This window comes from Panthera onca, chromosome E1, assembly GCF_046562875.1.
Source record: "Panthera onca isolate mPanOnc1 chromosome E1, mPanOnc1 haplotype 2, whole genome shotgun sequence".
In the NCBI taxonomy this organism is placed as follows: domain Eukaryota; kingdom Metazoa; phylum Chordata; class Mammalia; order Carnivora; family Felidae; genus Panthera; species Panthera onca.
In genome coordinates this window covers 7,949,810-7,969,610 of record NC_138352.1, presented here as the reverse complement: position 1 = coordinate 7,969,610, position 19,801 = coordinate 7,949,810, and the positions used below count along the sequence as shown (strand labels likewise).

Here is a 19,801-nt window from a genome sequence, read left to right as displayed (position 1 = left end):
CCCAACACGGGGCTCGAACCCACAAACTGCGAGATCGTGACCTGAACTGAAGTCGGCCGCTTAACCGACTGAGCCACCCAGGCGCCCCAATGTTTATTCAGGTTTGAGAGACAAAAAGAGACAGAGCACAAGCAGGGGAGGGGCCGAGAGAGAGGGAGACACAGAATCCGAAACAGGCTCCAGGCTCCGAGCTGTCAGCACGGAGCCCGACGCGGGGCTGGAACTCACGAACCATGAGATCATGACCTGAGCCAAAGTCATACGCTCAACTGACTAAGCCACCCGGGCTCCCCAGGCACCCCCATCTTTGGAGGACTGCAGGCCAGAGTATGGCACATAGCAGCAACAAAGCTCCTCTCATTTAGGGTTTATACTGGGCTCCAGGGATCCCAACATAGGAGGCATGTTGCCCGCCCTGACGGAATTTAAGACTCTTTGCAACAGGCAGGAGTGGGAGGGAGACAGGACAGGGAACCTCTTCCTTCTTTCGCCTCATGTTCAGGGCACCTGTGGGGCGGCCAGTAATACTGTGGCTCAAGTGCGAGCCACCACCGAAGGCTGGAAAGTCCAGCGGCTTCTCGTGGGAGGTGGGACCAGGGCTGGGCCTCAAGGGAAGGTGTTAGGGAGAGGCAGAGGGAGGGAGGCGTTGCAGGTGTGGGGAACGAAGATTAGATAAGAAGCAGAAAAATCCTACAGACGAGGCTGGGGAGAGAAGAGGAAGGACAGAGCGTAGATGGCCTCTGATTTCAGGCGGGCGCGTGCAGTCTGCGTGGAAGGCAGTAGGGAGCCGCTGATTAAAGGTTGAGCAGAGTTTGGTAGACGTAGCTGGTATTTTAGAATGATAAACTAGGAGAGTGATGCAGAAGGTTCTGGATCAGGCAGGTGGAAAGCCCACATGGGGGGTTACTGCAGCATGGAAGGCAGAATAGCAAGGTGGCCGTCAGCTTTCCCCTTGGATCCAGAAGAGCTTTGGTGCAAGTGTGGACTCCACTGCCTTCTAGCCTCGTGACCTGGAGCGAGTTGTAAATCTTTCTGTATGTCAGTTGCCTTACCTTTCACGCAGGGGTACTAATAGTCATTCATTTAGCCAAAAGAGGGCTGCCTCCTACAATGTATGCTGATCGTACAGTGGAGAACCAAACAGATATCGTCTCTGCACGCAGGAATCTCATGGCCTGGAAGTAAGATTGTAGGCAGACACACAAACTAAAATGAAATAAATACATCTGATCATTTCAGATTAGGTTAAGTGCCGTGAAGAACACAGTGGGTTTTACTGCTTGGGTGGCCCGTGTAATAGAGTCATCATGGACGGCCTCTGCAAGAAAGTGGCAGTCTAAGCTGAGACTTTGGAAGTTAAACAGAGTGTTTCAGGCTGAGGACACCGTACGTGCAAGGGCCCCGAGGCACCAAAGAACTTTGCAGAGCTTTTCAGCCCAGACATAGAGCTCGTGTATAGAGGGAGAGAGAACAGGGTGAGACGCGGCACAAGATGAGGGAATTAAGTAAAGGAACACATGTAAAAGGCTGGGACACAGTGAACGCTCAACAAATGACATTTTTATTATGGGGATGTTCTGGACCTGAGGTTCGAGAGAGCCTAAGCTATGGTCAGGGCCATGGGGACAAAAGAGAAGACGGGTCATGAACACCACCTGCAGAAGAACTGAGCAGAGGTAGGGTGATTCACGTGATTTGGGGGAATATTGCCCATGTGGATAACTGAGGGACTGAAGTGAAATTCATTTCACAGAAAATGGAGAGGTTCTGAGGGGAGCCTGGTTGAGGGGATCAGGAATTCCCTCTGGAGGTGGAGAATTCGAAGTTCTTGGGGAATCGGTGATCAGCCTGCCCTGCGGCTTGCAAGCTGGGGCTTGGGGAAAAGGACAGGGGCAGGGATTTGGGAAGTCTTCAAGAACGGGAGGAAAGGACGGCCGTTCAGCCGGGCTGAGGCCTGAGCCGTGGGGTCCCCCTGTATGCTGGACCCAGGAGGAAGAGGAGGTTAGGGGGACGCTCCTGAACCTGGGCACCCCGAGTGAGGCCCATGAGGGTCCTGGTTCTCAGGCTCAAATCCAGCCTCCCTGTTCCATGCTGTCATGCAGCGGGCCCTTAACTGCTGGTGTGGCCTCCGCGTCTCCATGGAGCTTGGCCTCTGTTTCCAGCCTGGGCTTATGTAACAGGCTCCGGGAAATGCACGGGGCCGTGGGTCCTGAACCAAAACGGCTAGTGTCATCAGAGCCCTCTGTCTATAATGGCACAGGTATTTGGAAAATGCCACGGAGCAGGTCTGTTAACCCTCTGGCCTGCAGCCTGTCAGCTGAGTTCGGATTCTTGGTCAAGTTTACCGTTCAAGCCAATGTTGACTGTATCCTTCAGTGGAAAGTGCCGCTCTCCTGTCAGTGAAGTCTGCGGGCTGTTCCCCTCGCCGCCTGGGTGTGTCTGACCCCTGGTCTGTGGATCACACGGGAGGTCCCAGGGGGCACCCTTGCCAGATCTGGTCTCAAACCCCAACTTTGGGGCTTGCTTGCAATCTCTCTTTCTGATTTCACAAGCAATCCCGCAACTTCTGTTTTGACTGTTTTTTGTTTTGTTTAGAAAGAGAGTGTGAGCGGGGGAGGGGCAGAGGGAGAGGGAGAAAGAATCTTAAGCAAGCTCCGTGCTCCGTGTGGAGCCAGATGTGGGGCTCGATCCCACCACCCCGGGATCATGACCTGAGCGGAAATCGAGAGTCGGACGCTCAACCGACTGAGCCACCCAGGGGTCCCTTGGCTGGTTTTTAAAAACTGCATTTATAGCTTTATTTCTACTGGAAGACGATGAATGCCCTTTTTTTTTTTTTTTGTATGTTTTTTAAATACCAAGACTTTTTTTTCTTTTCCAAATGATGCCTATTCACTTTCGACATGCAGAAATGAAACAAATTGTCCATAAACTTACCCTCCAGAAATGGCAATGGTTAACATTTTGCTTTCTCCTTCCAAGTTTGTTTTTCTTTTTTTTTTTTTTAATTTTTTTAAATGTTTATTTATTTTGGAGAGAGACACAGAGTGTGAGCAGGGCAGGGGCAGAGAGAGAAGGAGACACAGAATCCGAAGCAGGCTCCAGGCTCTGAGCTGTCAGCACGCAGGGCTCGAACCCACAAACTGCGAGATCGTGACCTGAGCTGAAGTTGGATGCTTAACCAGCTGAGCCACCCAGGCGCCCCTAAGTTTGTTTTTCTAACTATGCAATTCTGTAACCTATTTATTTTTACACTGATAGCAGTTATATTTATCGGTTACTTTCCATTGACCAGGTAATATGCTACGCAGTTGAACAAATGGTTTGATTTAGTAGCAAGAACCCATTTGTGAAATACAGACCAGCGCAGCCCTGTTTTACATCCTCAGATAGAAATAACAAGAATGATCATGGCTAACCGTTGTGGAAGGCTTACTAGTGACAAAGAATGGTCACTACTGCTGTCTCTGCTTTTCAGGTGAGAAAATGGACACTCAGGAAGGGGTCCACGGTGATACAGCTAGCTGGTGGTCAAGCTAGGATTTTAATCTTAGACTCTCTGACCCTAGAACCCAGAAGTGTGTGACATACGTTTGATCATTTGCCAAGACTCTGTGTCGTCCGTCTGCGACGGATTTGATGGATACTTGACATCCTCTTGCCCGTCTTTCTGGGCTTAGAATGGTCAGTGCTTCAAAATAAAGCCCGCGTCAGCGTAGTCACTGTTCGGAAAGAGAGACGCTTTTCTTGGCTGCTTCCTTCCTCCTTCCACGACCCCTCAAAGCAGTCGGCATGGAATGGATGTCTGTCTCCTTAAAAGTATACCCTCGTCTCAACCTTTTTGGAGTCGGAATCTGAGATTTGGCTGGAGCTCTTTACAGAGATTGTAATCCAGCTGACAATAAATTTGCACGGTCTGGCGCCCCTTTCCTCCGCTCTTAACTGGGTCACCTAGAATCCTTATGGATTTGGTACAAGAAAACCACATGTCTGTTGCTTTAAGTCAGAGGCTGTGGTTTAGAACGGGTTTGTTTTCCCATAAACTCATTGTCCTGGGTGTATACACATACATACATAGCCACACACAAAGACACAGTCACTCACTCACCCATATGTATATTTTTGAGCTGAGGTTGTCCATATACAATAAATTCCCATAAGAGCAAACGTTCTGTGGGCTCCACATGAAAGCCTACGGAAGCACGCGCTTTTTCTCTGAGCCGGGGCAGTCTCCTAGAGAGGCGCACCGAAATCATTTCTGGGGTAGATCATGCTGGCATCGAGTGGTCCTCTGCCTCTGTGCTCATCACCTCCTTATTTCGCAGACAGACTTGCCTCTGCAGTAGCCACTAAGGCGTGAGCACTAAATCCCGCTCTGTTGACCAGTGTTTCATCTTTCATCTGTAGGGCTGACTTAGGAGTCCAGGTGGGGAATTTATTGCCCCAGAGGAGACCCCCAGAAAGGTACACTGGGAAAGAGAGGGAAAACCTCACTGTCCTGCCACCGTGCTTTTTTCAGTTCGGTGAAGGATAATCTTCACGTGGTGTCAGCTTGCCCTGACCTTCCGGTAACAGGTCTTTGGTGATCTAGCTGTGTATGAGCTAAGGAGGTAGGAACCGACTCTTAAGGAGAGGCCTCTCCTCTTGGAAGGCTCCTTGGAAGGGAGGTGGGAAGGAGACGGACAGAGAGAGAGGGAGAGAGAAACAGTGTATTTAGGGGAATGTGTATATATGATTGTTCTCTAAGTACACATTTCACAGTTGAGCCAGAATAATTAGGAGGTAAATTGCCAGCTGGGCATGTCAGTTCTTTTGTTTACTTGTACTGAGTTAGTGCCAACTAATAAAATAAAGCCCTTGATTTGGGTTTGGGATGTCCCAACTTTCCTTTTGTGAAAAATTAACTGACTGCCTGTCTACCTACCTGCCTACCTATCGATCGATCGATCTATTGATCGATCGATCTCTGTATCTATCTGTCTGTCTCTTCTAGTTGTGCTTTGTTTGATATTAGCTAGAGTGACTTCGTTTGTGGGAAAGATCACTGGTCAGCTTGCTTGTCTAAAAGCCAAACCTGGATGGGGTGGGGAGGTGAGGGCGGGGGCGTGGGGGTGGGCAGCAGAGGTCGCCTTTCTACCCATCCTCAGCAAGAAAATTAAAGAAGACAAATAAACCCTAATCCTGACCTGGGGGCGAATCCCAATAAAGATCCAGGTTAATTTTTCCTGCCGATACAGCCCTTGAATTCATCGTACGAATTAGACGTTCTGTGGCCCTAATTTGCCAGATCAGATTGTGTAATTATCTTTTATAGGCCTGGGTGTGAGGTGTGCTCAGTGTTTATGCTGCAGGGGGCTGAGTGTGTGTTTGGATTTCAGAGATGCCTCTGTGTCTGCCAGGCTGAGCTGCTTCTACAGAGCGGGGGTGGGAGCTTGTCTGCCTGGTCCAAAGCAGGCCCAGCGCACCTGCATGGAACAGAAGGACTTGGGACAGAGTCAGCGGAGGGTCGTTGGGAGGCACTTGGGAGAAGGCCTCCGGGCTGGGGTGGGGGTCTCCGAGAAAGGGCATTCAACAAAGGATCTGCGTAAAGGGTGGCAAGGTTGGAGTTTGGAAGGAAGTCAGACTCCAAGCTGGATGAGCTGCTCATGACCTTAGGCCCTTTTGCCTTCGTGAGCTCCTTCCCCACCCCTCCCCCCAAAAGTTCAAAACGACATTTTATTACTTAAAAACAATTTTTTAAGTTTATTTATTTTTTATTTATTTATTAACGTTTATTTTTAAGAGAGAGAGAGAGAGAGAGAGAGCGCGCAAGCATGAGTAGGAGAGGGGCAGAGAGAGAGGGAGATAGAATCCGATGCAGGCTCCAGGCTCTGAGCTTATCAGCACACAAGCCTGAGGCAGGGCTCGAACCTCCGAACCGTGAGGTCATGACCTGAGCCGAAGTTGAATGCTTAACCGACCCAGCCACCCAGGAGCCTCTTATGTATTTTTGAAAGAGAGAGAGAGAGAAGGCGAGCACACGAGCTGTGGAGGGGCAGGAGAGAGAGGGAGACACAGATTCTAAAGCAGATTCCAGCCTCCAGCTGTCAGCGCAGAACCAGATGCGGGGCTCGAACCCACAAATTGCAAGATCATGACCTGAGCCGAAGTCAGACGCTCAACCAACTGAGCCACCCAGGCACCCCTAAAAATGACATGTTATGATTGCAGTGATTTTAAGGGTGAATATCATCCAGGCTGGATTCACTGTTATATAGGCATGAAAATTATACTCATTTTATTGCTTCTAATTTTATAAGAAATTAGAACATTTTCGTGGATCGGGGTCCTGGGCACTGCATCCTGTGCTCAGTGAGTATCGGCCTTAGGTACCTTCTTAGAAATGGGGCCCAGGGGGTTGGCCAGCTGACAACTCCCTGGCCTGTTTTGTAGAAGTCACTCCCCTCTGATACTGGACCCATTCAGAAGGTCCAAGAATTCTCCTAAACTGCAACCCTTGTTTTGGCCAAAGAGGGACCCGTCGCTTACAAAGTGTTAAAAGCCGGTGTTTGATCTTGCCCTCCCCTAGTCTTCTGCACCGTGTGGCCTTCTGTTGTCTGCGAGACTGACAGCGTGGGTGGAGAGGAGAGACCAGCGTGGGCTGGCGTGGCCTGGACATGTTCCAGACTCCTGTCTTCTTGTGGCCTCACCTGCTGAGCCTTCAGTGGCTCAGTCGCAGGTATCCGGGAGGATCTGCCCCTTCCATATTGGGCCGAGGTGGTTGGGCCAAGAGCCACTAGGTGGGGTTTGGCTCAGGTATCCCTGGAGATGTCTGGAAGGAACTGGTCAGGGTGGGGGGTACAGATGGAAGGGAGGGACCTTTGGGGGCAGGCTGTGGGTAACCCGATGCAAGCTCAGAGGTTTGGTGCCGGGCATGGCCGGCTGCCATTGGCCACCTTCGAGGGAACACCATCCACTCCCTGTCCTGCCCTAGTCTGCACTGAGGATGGATAGGCAGCTGGGAGGTGGGTGTGTGGCCACAGAAGGGCTCCGTGTGGCAGGTGCTGAGCCAGTGTGCCGTGGGCAGGGAGAGGCTGTATCCATGGTCCCCCAGGCTTCCCGCCTGCCCTGGATAGGCACATTGACACAGAAAGCAAAGGGGAAAACCCCCAGAGCAGAAACAAACTGTTCCGTTGAACGCAGTGTTTCTTAGAGTGTGTTGCAGGCTAGCGTTTGGATTGCTGAGAACTGGATTAAGCGGGGAGGGGGAGAGGGGCAGCTGTCTCTTGGGATGTGACCCATCTGGCATTCCACAAGTCAGCTGGGCAGGTCTTGGGGCCTGCTGGAGAGGCGGCGGGGAGAGTGGGGCAGGGTGGGGTCAGTTTGCCCGAGGTTTCTGCGGAAGGGGACGTAAGGTGTTTGAGGGCATCCCTGCTGAGCCCTGACTACTGAGCATGTTCTGTGGGACCACCAGCATTGGGCCGGCCCAGGAGCGTATTAGAAAGGCTGAATCTCAGGCTGCCACCTCAGACTTGTTGATTTGAATTTTAACGGATTCTCCAGTTGATCCTTACATTTTGATGCATGTTAAACTTTCCTGGGGGAACTTAACACGTTCCTTAACCCGATGCTCAGACCTTACTTTATACTGACCAGAGCTGCTGGGAGTGGGACCCAGGCTGCAGTAGGATTTTCCAGCTGCCAAGGGGAGTGATTTCAGTGAGTAGCGTGGTCTGGGAGCCTAGGCAGGGAGAACCATTCCTCCCCTTCTGTAGGGTTTAAGGCCCCCACTCCTCAAAGTCTGCTACTACATTGGCTAAATCGAAATGTCATGGGGGCAGGGTGAGCTTAGACCTCCTTGTGTTAAATGTCCTATGTCCCCTGGAAGGGTGAGACTGGAAGCATTTCCACTCATCTGCCCTTTGACTCGAATGGGGTTATCGGATGCTTTCCACCTAATGAACTGAACACGGGTTGGGCGTGGGGGTGCCCTTACATAAAGCAGTAACAGGAGTGGGAATCCATTCTGGTGCCCAAGTTGAAGTTGGAGGATGCATTGTGGTTTGCTTTGCTTCTTTTTGATGAACTTTCTAGCATGGGTGAGTCATTTAGTTATGTCTCAAGTGTTGCATGGCTCAGCGGAGCTAAAATTGTTGAGTTCCTTGCCCTGTACTCAAGAGCCCTACATTGCATTTGAGGTTGCTCTTGGGATAAGTTCTTGGGCATGGTGGAAGAAGCTGGCTCGGCAGATGCGTGTCCCCAGGATTGGGGGAGGGAGTTGTGGGGCTCAGAGGATGCCGATCTGCTGGCGGGCATTGGTGGATGGGGTTGGCCACAGAGTACCAGCATGGACCCTGTCTTCCATAACTCTAGAAACCGCGGGAGTGATCCGGGCCCCAAGATGATGTATGTGTGCATCCAGAGAAAGAACAAAACACCACCCAAACAATCCTTCCCCTTGTGAGTGAAGGTTACAAGTTTTCTGTTTCAAATCTGATGGTATTATTTTTCCCCCTTTTCTTTCTTCTCCCTGTTTTCATTTGCCAACCTGGGGGTCTAGAGTGATTTCTTTGAGCCTAATGATGGGGAAGCTTAGAATAGGGCTATTATCTTAAACACCTTTTGAAATACTACTCTTCCTGGTGTCTGAATCAGGTTGAACAGAGGTTGGATTTAAAGATTAAATATCTATTTTAGCAGCAGCAGCAGCAACTATGCTCAGGAATTATGTGGATGGCATGGAATAGCCTTGCTCTCTAGAAACACGTAAAGGAATAAATGAAAGTGAAGCTAATAACAATGGTAGGGGGCAGGCACAGAGCTAGATGGTCCTCCTGATTTATCCCATCTGATGAATTCAGACATACCATAAAGTCAGAACATACACAATTCAGTAGTGTCATAGGAGTCTTTGAGTAAAAGGACCCTCAAAACCAGAACAACTCAGGCCTGTGGCAAGAGATTATTATTATTTTTTTTTTTTTTTACTAAAGATTCACTGTGAATGCAAGATTTAACTTGAAAAAAAAATTGCTATCCAATGTAATATTCGTTTCATTTTATTGTAGGTGTTGTTTATTGAGATGATAGCCTGTATTTCTTTGACAGTTTTCTTCCATTTGCCATGTCTGTGATGGACATAGGAAATGGATTTTTGCCTTTATTCAGAATGAATGTAATTTTATTTTATATTAAAGAATAATCAGGGGCCTGGCTGGCTCAGTCAGCTGAGGGTCAGACTCTGGATTTTGGCTCAGGTCATCATCCCTGGGTTGAGTGAGCCCTGGGTTGGGCTCTGTGCTGAGCGTGGAGCCTGCTTGAGATTCTCTCTGTCTGTCTGTCTCTCTCTCTCTGTGTCCTTGCCCCCCTCCCATTTGCTCTCCCTCTAAAATAAGTGGGGAAAAAAAGAATAAACAACTATTAAACTCCTATGTCCTTGGCAGGCTATCTGGCATTCAGAGACCACTCCCTCTACATTTTAAGCTTGAAGATGAGTTTTTTTTTAAATTTTTTTTTAACGTTTATTTATTTTTGAGACAGAGAGAGACAGAGCATGAACGGGGGAGGATCAGAGAGAGAGGGAGACACAATCTGAAACAGGCTCCAGGCTCTGAGCGGTCAGCACAGAGCCCGACGCGGGGCTCAAGCTCACGGACCGTGAGATCATGACCTGAGCCGAAGTCGGCCGCTTAACCTACTGAGCCACCCAGGCGCCCCGAAGATGAGTTTTATTGTCTTATTTCCTGGTGTAACTCTCCCTTCTTTTTCTAGGTGAAACCAGAGGTTTGAGGCTGGCCTGCGTAGGTGCTCCGAACCAAGAAAGAAGGGCAAGACACAAAGGTGAGCTGCAAGAAGGTAACCCCTTCTTGCTATGGGGGTTTTGTTCCTTCTATAGCCAAGTTCCTCTTCCCAGACATCCCGAATGCACCTGTACCTGCACACCAGCCCACAGGGGTGATTGGCAGGCAGGAGCCTTGCAGTTAGCTGTCGGAGAAGGTCCAGGGACACAGGTTAATAAATACTAACGGTCACTGCAGTTAATTCCAGGCAGGCTGTGTTCTCACAGCTCCTACCTGGGCGAACTCGTTCCCACCTGTCACAACCCTAGCAGGTCAGTGTGTTCTACCCAGCCTGCAGGTGAGGAGACAGAGGAATGGTCAGTCGCCCAGGGTTGCCTTCCATCACTTCCTCCCTTTGTGACTATAGGCCAATGGCCTTCACTTCCCTAGACCTCAGTTTTCGCCGCTGTAAAATGGGGACGATGCAAGGAAATCCCTGCTATGTTGGGTCATGAAATGAGAGGATACAGAGTTAAGTGCTTGGCATAGTGCTTGGGATGTATTAAGGCACACACTTAATGTCAGTGGGGTTTTTTCCCTCTTTAGCTCTGGATATGATCTGGGGTGAATTGGTAAGCCTCTCACCTATAAGATGGCGATGCTAATACCTTGTCGTCAGGGGAGGTCACGAACTAAATGAGACAGTACAAAAATACAAATGAAAGTCCAGATCATAATAGATGCCCTGTCTGTTCCCTTCCTTATTTATCTTATTCCTCATGGATCATGTAGAAGGAAGATATCCAACCGCGTTAACTCCCCCATCCCCTAGAACCCCGAATCCTGACCGTTGCTCCCCAGTGATTTTCGGAGTTGATCCTTCCCCTCCCTTCTCCCGGCCACCCTGCTGATCTTGACTTTGGTTGCACACACCGGGACACTCACTGGGGGCGCCAACCTTTAGATTTCCAGTCTTTCTTTCCGCACATAATCCTACCTGTGCTTTCTCTAACCTGCTTTCTTAAACCCAGTATTCATCATGGCTACTTTCTGATTGAAAAAAAAAAAAAAGATAAAACAGAAAAGCAACCCTGTCATGCTTCTCTAGTTGTTATCTGAGCGACCAGACCTCACTGGATACTTAATCTTATTGCTACGACTCCCCACTCAAATCCGGATCCTTTTAGCCAAACTTACGTGCTTCGTATCCTACCTCCAAGACTGGAATGTTTCCACGCCACCCCCCAGCACCCCCCCCCCCCGCCCCGCCCGCCATGTTGCCATCTATGTGCTCACCTCCTCAAAACCCCGTAACCATGGGGCCCAGGGCACTGGAACCTCATCTCACCTTTGCCTCCCTCCCCCACTGGTGCCTTCACAGCTGGGGGAGGGGGGGCGGAGTGGGAGCTTATTTTCTGTTGGGTGTGGGTGTTTCTTCCATCTCATCCCTCCCTCCCTGTGTCTTCTGCACACACTGGGTGCTCAGAGGGCAGTGGGGAGGGAGGCTGGGCCTGAGAAGGAGGCAGTTGGGGAAGTCAGTGTGGCCGCCGTCTACAGTTCGGGTGACTGGCAGGGGAGCGTGAGTGGGGGGGGGGGGTGTTAATGAGTGACTCCGAGGGGATTTCCAGGCCAACTGTGGGCACTGCCTTTGTGAAAACAGCTCCCTCTGCCTTAGCCCGCCCTCTCCCCTCCCTCCCCAGGTGACCTCAGCCTGAATAGCAGTTCGTTCCCTGACATACACAGCCCTCCATGCCCTTGGGAACGGCAGCGAGTTCCTCATTCTTTCCTTCATTCGCTCGTGCATTCATCTAACGGAGCGTTACTGGGTGCCTGGGCCGTGCCGGGGCGCTCAAGGCAGAGGACGCCATCCTGCTGTCACAGAGCTGGCCGAGAGTGTGGGGAGGGTGGATGCTACACAGCAAAATAGTAAATATGTTAATCACCTAGTACCTGGGAAGGTGCTGGGCTGTGCAAAACAACAGAAATGTAGGCAGGAAAGGCAGGCCGAGTGTGCGGGCAGGGGAGGGGAGGGCGGGTTGCAGTGTTGAATAAGGCAGGGCTCCTCACTGAGGAGGGGACCTCTGAGCACAGGCTCGAAGGAGCTGGCCGCGTGAACACTTTGGGAAGAGCTTCTACAGAGGGAAGAGGGGCGTTGAGACCGAGGCCCCCGCCCACCTGGTGTCTTTGAGGACAGGGGCACTGGTGGGGTTGGAAGGAGGCCCCGGCCAGCGAGAGCCTGGGGGGCATCAGCCTTTCCCACTGAGGAAACTGGGAGCCACAGCAGGATTCTGAGACGCGTGTGCTGTGCTCCTCCTTCCTGGGGGCTGTGTGGAAACGGAGAGGAGCAGAGCAGCTGAGGGGTGACGGCACGATCGGTCGGGCTATCGGGGTGCCTATCCCTGTCCCACCCAATCACATACGTGTGACAACGGGATGACATTTAAGGTGGGGATGAGCTGAGAAGCTTCGGGGCCATTTCTCAGGAGCTGTGATTGCCCCGTTTATGCTAGCCTCTTGCCCTGGGGTGGTGGCTCCCTGTGAGGGTCAGTCTCCTCTCCTCCCTGCCTTCGAAGCCATCGGGCATGAGACCTGTAGGCTGTGGGCTCGGCTCAAAGGGAAAGAGGAAACAGAAGGGAATGGGGGAAGAATTCTGGGAGGAGAGAGGCCAGATGCCCCCGTTTTTCCCGTCCAGTGGTGGAAGGACAGGAGAGGGAGCAGGCTGCCCTCAGGACACCCGAGAGGCTGATCCCGGCCATCCCTGTGGTCTCCCTGCCGCCCTTCAGGGGGCTCTGCCTGGTGCCCTGCAGCACCTGTGTCTTCCTCACCTCTTCCTCCTGCCGTCAGAGGGAGCCTGACAGTGACGGGGCTGTCCTCACTCCCCGTGTGTCTTTCCTGTCCTGCGGTCAGAGTGACCGCCCGGCTGGGGCAGGCTCGTTGTGCCCCAGAGCTCACCCCTCAAACAGCGTGTCTCTTAGAATGCTCTCGTGGGGACCTGAAAACCTGACACCCAGGGAGGACCTGCTCTTTCCTCGGGTCCAACCATCACGCGTGTGTGGTGGGGACAGAGAGGTGGCTAGGACACGGACTTCTGCCGTAACCGTAATTGAGAGTGAAAAGCCGGGGCTCTGGGAGAAAGAACGAAGCAAGCCCCAGTTCCGAGCGCCAGTGGGGATGACCTCAGCAGGGGGACGGGAGCCGTCCAGAGGACTCGCGGATGGAACTTCCCCTCGGGGTCCAAATGTGAGTCACCGTGGCTCGCGTCTGTGCAGCGGGCTCCATCCCCGGGCCTCCCACTTTTCACCCTGGGACATCATGGTCACTGCTCAGGCCTGATGACTCACTTGGTCTCCCTGAGCCAGCCACGGCGGGGTGGAGCCTCTCTCTCCTGGCATCTGCACCCTCAGTGCTGTGGACGCAGCTTGTCCGGCCACGTCCTCGGGCAGTATGTGCGAGACATGTGTGGCAGACAGAGCCCCTCACGCCACACGGGGTTGAGCCACAGCTGCCAAAGCCGATTTCAGAATTCAGTCTGGAAAGTCCGGGGGGCTCCGGGCCGCCAAGAGCACGGCAGCCTCGCTCTCTGAGCCCCGGAGTGAGTTGCACTCCGACACCTGAGAGGTGGGGGACACACGCCCGCCTGCCCCAAGGGAGCACCCTGTCGCCCCATCTAGACGAGCAGAGTTCACCCAAAAAGGCCAGCGGCTGGCAGGGTGTCAGATTTCCCACCACACCCGGCACTCAGCCTCTCCTCTCATCTTCCCCCCTTGGTTTTCATCTTCTAATGATAGAAAGAGTGTCATCTTTTCTCAACCTGTCAGTCTCACACCTGCCGGGAGCCCCTGGCGGTAAGGCGCCCAGTCTGTCCAATCTGATGTCATCTGTGTTTATCGTCTGTTTTAGAAACCAGGTAGCAGGAGGGACTTTCTGAGGATTAAAAAAAAAAAAAGTAAATCCCCAGACTATTTCAGTGAGGTGTTTGGTTTGTTTGTTTTTTTTTTTTTTTGCCTCCTGTTTTTTTTCATTTTCATAATTTTCATTTTTCCCCCTCTCTCTTTCTCTTTTTAATTAAAAAAAATTATAGGAAATACCATGCAAGAGTGGGGAAGGAAGGGGCACCTGAAGAGGGGTCCACCCTCCCCCAGGTGAGGTTGATTTGGTGTATCTCCAGAAAACACAGAAAGGTGGCCCTGCCAGGCCAGTCCTGCCTCCCACCTGACGCAGGACGTAGAGTATGTTGACAGTCATGGGACTCAGTTTACCAGCCACAGCCTCTGTCCTTCCTGAGGATGATGGAGCTAACTTATGGCCTCACAGTTTTGTCCTTTGGCTCATCATCTAGAACTTTCCACTTCTAGTCATCCTTGTGTGCAAATGGAGGGGTGGGCAGGTAGGAGAGCGCTCTTTAGGGTAAAGGTCAAAGGTGAGAGACACCTGACCCACTGTCAGGCCTGGGTGACCACCTGTCAAGTACCCCTCTCTCAGACATCTCTCCAGACTCCTTGGGTCCGGGGTCACTGTCCCTACTGAGGGAGTGGGGAGGGATGGGAAGGGGCAGAGGCTGGGGCACGGGGACACTGGCCTAGACCTTGAGGGTCCACTTCACAGGGCCCAGCTGATGCGGAGAAAAGGTGGTCGAAGGTATAGGCACGGATGCCACTTGGCCCAGGTGTGAGAACTTGTGTGAAAGGGTCGGCCTCCGGGTGACTCAGTCTGCTAGCAAACTATAAAAGGGAAGTGACTCACTGTCAACCCTGAGCAAGAACTCCTAAGGCCAGGCCGCCAGCACCTGTCTGGGACGTGGTTAGTTATTAACGCTGCCAGTAAGAGTGTCATGGGAACCGGACGCTGGCCTAGATTGCTGGAGGTGGCTGGGCTTTTTCACAGCCTGCACACCTTCCACTCCCTTCTTACGGCTCCCCTCCGGCTTGAACCCAAAGGCAGAAGAGCCCATGGAGCTCTTTGTTGCACAGGGTCTCCCAAGGGGCCTTGAGGACGACACAAAGTCCACACGGGATGAGGAAGGGGACAAAGCAGTGGTTTGGTGAGGGGCAACCTTGGCTGGAAGGTTAAGTCCACGGAGCCAGCCTGAACCCGGGAATTCCAGAAGGAGTGGGCTGTGGATAGGGCTGGCCCTGCCCTGCCCTGCCCTCCCCGCCCTACAGGTGCTGCCCAAAGGGTTCTGGTTCTGGGACCTCGATCAGCTCTGCCGTGAATGCCTTGGGGCGGTATGGGCTGGTCTTTCCAGCGGCCCTGGGAAAGGAACCCTGCCTCCTCCCACGGAGGGCCGACCCGACGATCATTAACTCCTGCCCTACTGACCTGTGGCCCCAGAAGAGGGTAGTGTTGTTCTTGCTGTGCTCTTCTCTGAAGTCACCCAGCCACTTCTTGGGGCCGCTTGAGACAGCTCGGTGAACTCGAGGGCCCGGCTCTGACGACCTCTACGGGGCAGGTTGGCAAGGCTGTAGCTCAAGAGCTGAGCCCGGCACTCGGGTCAGCTCTGCGTGCCCTCGGTCTTTCCCCGTGCCCGGAGAGGTACACACGGGCTGCTTCTCCTCCCAGATCCCAAAAGGCGTGCTTCGCCGCTCTTGCAAGGGTGGCCCGGCCTGGACAGGAGTCATGCCTGCCTCTGCCGGTCCACCTCCTGCTGTGAAGCAGGAGGAGGAAAGTTGATTGAACAGGAAGAGGTGGGAGTTTTAGGGAGTCACGCTCCCCAGGGTCCAGAAAAGAAGCCCAGCTCCGAGAGAAGGAGGTGCCATCATCTGATCTTTGTGGTCTCCTGTGTAAAACCCCAAAGTACTCGTGGGCAGAACATAGGTGGTGGGGATGCCATTTGCGAGCCTGGGCTGCAGAAGGAGCACTGGGCTGGTGACCGGGACACGTACTCCCTGGGTGGCCCTGAGCAAGTCCTCGATGCGCTCAGGCGGTTTCCCCATCTGTAAAGTGGGAATAATAACAACACCTGTCCTGCTTACTTGACAGGGTTTGTGTGAGGCCAGCTGAGATCACTGAGCACGTGACAGGCTTTGGGAGCGGTTAAGGGCCACCCAGATCGGGGCCGAGGCGCTGTGGTTCTTATGGTGATTAGCAGTCAAGCAGGGCCTGAGGTCTGGGCTCCCCTGGGAGGGTGGCTTTACGGGCACCCACCTGCGGCTTAAGAGCTTTTTGGGCCTCCCACAGCTGATAAATCACACCGGTAGGTGTTTTTAGTCTGGGCTGCTGCTGCAGAAAATGCTTCTCTGCCTTCTCTCCCTTCCTCAGTGGGCCAAGGAGGAGCAAATACAGATCCCAGGGCCTGATCTCTTAGGCTTTCCCCAGGAACCCACCACCTGCCCCTATACCGACTCTGGTTGTCCCAAGTCTCTTTCTCAGTCCACACAATCACTGAGGTTCAGATTGAGGTGTCTCTGGCCACGTGATTTGCCCTGGTATGTCACTGGCTTACCATGAGGGAAGAGACAGGCACACGGGAGTGTCCGATCGGGTATCTCATAGGGCAGTCCATCGAGGAGGTGCTCAACAGATAGGCGTTGAATATACAGATCATCTAATTCTTAGTTTAATTTGCTCCAGAATGTCCCACACTTTCATTGAAAGGAGGAATGTTGAGATTTAAGGGGGCCTGTCTGGTGAGGCAGTAAACATCTATCGAGTGCCTTTTCTTTGCCCAGCACTGTTCTAAGTGGATTGGGCACAACTCCTCGGCTCTTGTAAAGCCGTACTCTCCCTGGCCACCCAAATCGATCTCCTCTGCAGACCAGGATCTCCTCTGAGTCTTTCCAGGCGGGTGTTCTCTGCTGGGAACGCTGGCGTGGTGCAGAACCTCTCTCTCGAGGCTGCCCTGCCCGCCATCGGCAACTCCAGCTGCCAGGAAGTTCGTTCATTTAAGGAGACTCTGTCTGCCTCTGGGTCCCTCCAGGAGGGATTGACGTCTGGGACCTGGAGGACTCCAAGAAGGCCTTGCGGAGTTGCCGAGACCCAAAGAAAAGGCGGTCTGCAGCGTATCCACGAGCGTCCTGCAGAAGTCACGGCCACCCATAACCTCACATTGTGACCACGTCTGTAAATAGGGTCTCTGCGGATGTGATTAGTTAAGGACCCAGTGACAAGTCCTCAGAGGAGAGAGAGGGAACAGAGAGACGCAGAGAAGAAGGGGATCTCAAGATGGAAACAGAGACTGGAGTGAAGCATCCACAGGTCGAGGACGGCCGACAGCCAGCAGCAACTGGGAGACCAGCCTGGAACGGGTTCCGCCTCCCGGCCTCTGGAAGGAGCCAGCCTTGCCGACACCTTAGTTTCGGGCTTCTGTCCTCCTCAACTAGGAGAAGAGAAGTGTCTGTCATTTCATGCCACCAGATCGTGATCATTTGTTACGGCAGCCCCCGCACGGCACGTGAGGCAGACATACACACGCTCTGTGATGGGTTAGGGGAACAGGCTTGAGGTGAGGAGTCCAGGGGACCAGGCTACCTGTCAGGAGGGTCTGCAGGCTCGTGGGTCCGTAGCTGGAGGGGCCGTGATGCCGGGCTGAGGTGTGTGTGGAGCAGAGCCATTCTGCCGGGAGACGGTCTTCAGAGCCCAGAAAGGTACCGACCTTGGATTCTGGCTCTGTCTGCCAAATTGTGACTTACGTGATGCCAGAGGTAGTTATTAGATGCTTACCATTAGAACATTTTATAAAAGGGGGCGCCTGAGTGGCTCGGTCAGTTAAGCGTACGACTCTTGGTTTCGGCTCAGGTCGTGATCTCGTGGTTCATGAGATCGACCCCACGTCGGGCTCTGTGCTGATGGCACGGAGCTTGCTTGGGATTCTCTCTCTCTCCCTCTCTCTCTGCCCCTCCCCTGCTCTCTCTGTCTCTCACTCGCTCAAAATAAAGAAATAAACTTTTAAAAAGGTTTAAAAAAAGAAAATTTTATAAAAGGCAAGGAAAATATTCAGGATCCATACTCGGTTATATCAATGCTCTCTTTTTAAGGAATAGCATCACGGTGTTTTTATGGTCATATAGTATTTCATCATAGGACTGTGGCATAGCTATTTTGGAACCCTCCTTTGATGTTTCCAGCGGCGTTTTCTTTTGTGCCGAAAGGCTCTGAAGAACATCCTGGTAAGAACTTGATTCATACCCATTCTACTTTCCAGGATCTGCTGTAACAAATCACCAGGAGCTTGGTGGTTTAAAACACGAATGTATCGTCTTATGGTTCTGGCGGCCAGAAGTCTGAAATCTTATGAGTCTCATGGGGCTCAAAGCAGGTTGTGGACAGGGTCTCTTCCTTCTGGAGGCTCCAAGGAAGAGTCCTTCCTGGTCCCTTGCAGCTTCTGGCTGCAAGAGGCTGGCACATTCCTTGGCTTGTGGCCACATCACACCAATCTCTACCTCTATGGTCAACGTCCATTCTCCTCTCTGTAGTCCGATCTCCATCTGCCTCCCTCTGATAAGGACCTCCGTGAGGGCATTTAGGGCCCATCTCGATAATCCAGGATCATCTCTCCATTTCAAGACCCTTGACGTAATCCCACCTGCCAAGTCCCTTTTGCCATATAAGGTAACATTTATGGGTTCCAGGGATTAGAACGTGACTCTCATTCTTCTGGCGGAAGGGGATGTTGTTATAGAGCCTATCCCTATGTCCATGACTGCTTCCTCGTAGTAAATTCCTGTAAGTGGAAATACAGGGCACAAGGGTCATACTGATGCTGCGTGAAGTGTTTGGAGAAGGCACGCCGTGTCGAGTAGATTGACTGGCGTGGTTTGCTGCTGTCCCTTTAAGAGCCCTTCTTAGCCCTCCTCGGAGTCCAATCCGATAGGGAGGCTGTGGACTGAAATCCCCATTACAGGAATCATTTAGAGTCAGCCTCTGGGAAGCTCGGGGCTAATGAGATAATTCCCATTAGGAGAGGAAGGAAGTGAAGGTGGCCTGACATCCTTTCTGTCTCTAATTTATATGATTCACTGAAACCTCCCCCTCTTCCCCCGTGGGGCCCCCCTCCTCCGGCTGCCCCTTTGAATTCTGGTTCCGCTGTCCACCCTCGTTCTGCCAGCCGGGGCTCTGGTCTCCAGCAAGTCCCAGCATGCCGAGGAACCTTGGGAAGGTTGCCTTCCGCCCAGATGAGGCATTCAGGCTCTTTCCTCCGCAGCTCTGCCAGAGAATCTGTTCTTCGGCTCTTTCTTCCCTTTTCCCAGAGCCTCACCCAGTTCCCCTCTCCCCCCATCCCTGCCCAACCGGTGACCCACCGACTGGTGTCTGCAGGACCCAAGAAAGGGAGAAGAGCTTTCAACAGAGCACAGGCGGGCCCCAGGGTACCCAGAGGTACCAAAGCGGCCAAAATTTTGTTTGCCTCCCCCTCCTGTCCCCCTCCCCCCACCCCATCCTTTTAGAGTTTTAGAAGGGAGGGAGAACGAGAGAGAAAGAGAGAGAGAGAGAGAGAGAGTTCCTGTTTTGTTCCACTTCCTACTGCCTACACTTTGGGTCAAAGTTGTCTCTGCAAACATGAAAATCCAGTTTGGGCCTTTAATAGGCAAAGTGTGAAGTAACCCAAGGTCCAGGGTGTTTGAGGTTCAGATCCAACCCTGGGAACCCATCTGGGGGCTGCAGAGCACAGAGAGGAAGACCCCATCTCATCGCGGGCATCGTTTCTGCTGTCAGAGTTCATTTTGTGACACTCGCTTGCTTTTCTGGGACCTGCTGCTGGGGACAGTTCCAGCCTCCCCTCCCCCAAGCCTGGGAAGGGTCCCTGGCGCCCAGGGGGAGGTGTGGCTCCTTCTTGCCCATCCCCCGTTTATTCTTTTCCTCCCTCTCATCCTCCCTGAGGGAGGCCATATGGTGGAGTGTTCCGAGTCAGGGCCAAGGGCCAGAGCCGCGCTGGCCCCGGGGACAGTCCGGCGGTCCTGATGTGCCGTGTGGGTGGCCTGTCCTGTGAACTTGCTGCCTGACCTCCCCCGGCCTCTGAGAGCCCAGCTGCAGCCTTGGTTAACAGCCTGGCCCCGCAGTGACGGGAGGGTGCCGAGGCCCTGCTCCCCCACCCCCCACCACCCTGTCAC

At 52.7% G+C, this 19,801-nt stretch overlaps 1 long non-coding RNA gene across 2 annotated transcripts in view; it reads left to right on the top strand.

Annotated features, from left to right (window-relative positions):
* The window catches only part of LOC132687391 (uncharacterized), a 428,413-nt gene that overhangs the window by 127,747 nt on the left and 280,865 nt on the right, over positions 1-19,801 (top strand). For both annotated transcript variants that reach the window (XR_013552214.2, XR_013552213.2), the window contains exon 2: positions 9,751-9,819. This is a non-coding gene — a long non-coding RNA (uncharacterized LOC132687391). The remainder of the gene's footprint in view (positions 1-9,750; positions 9,820-19,801) is intronic.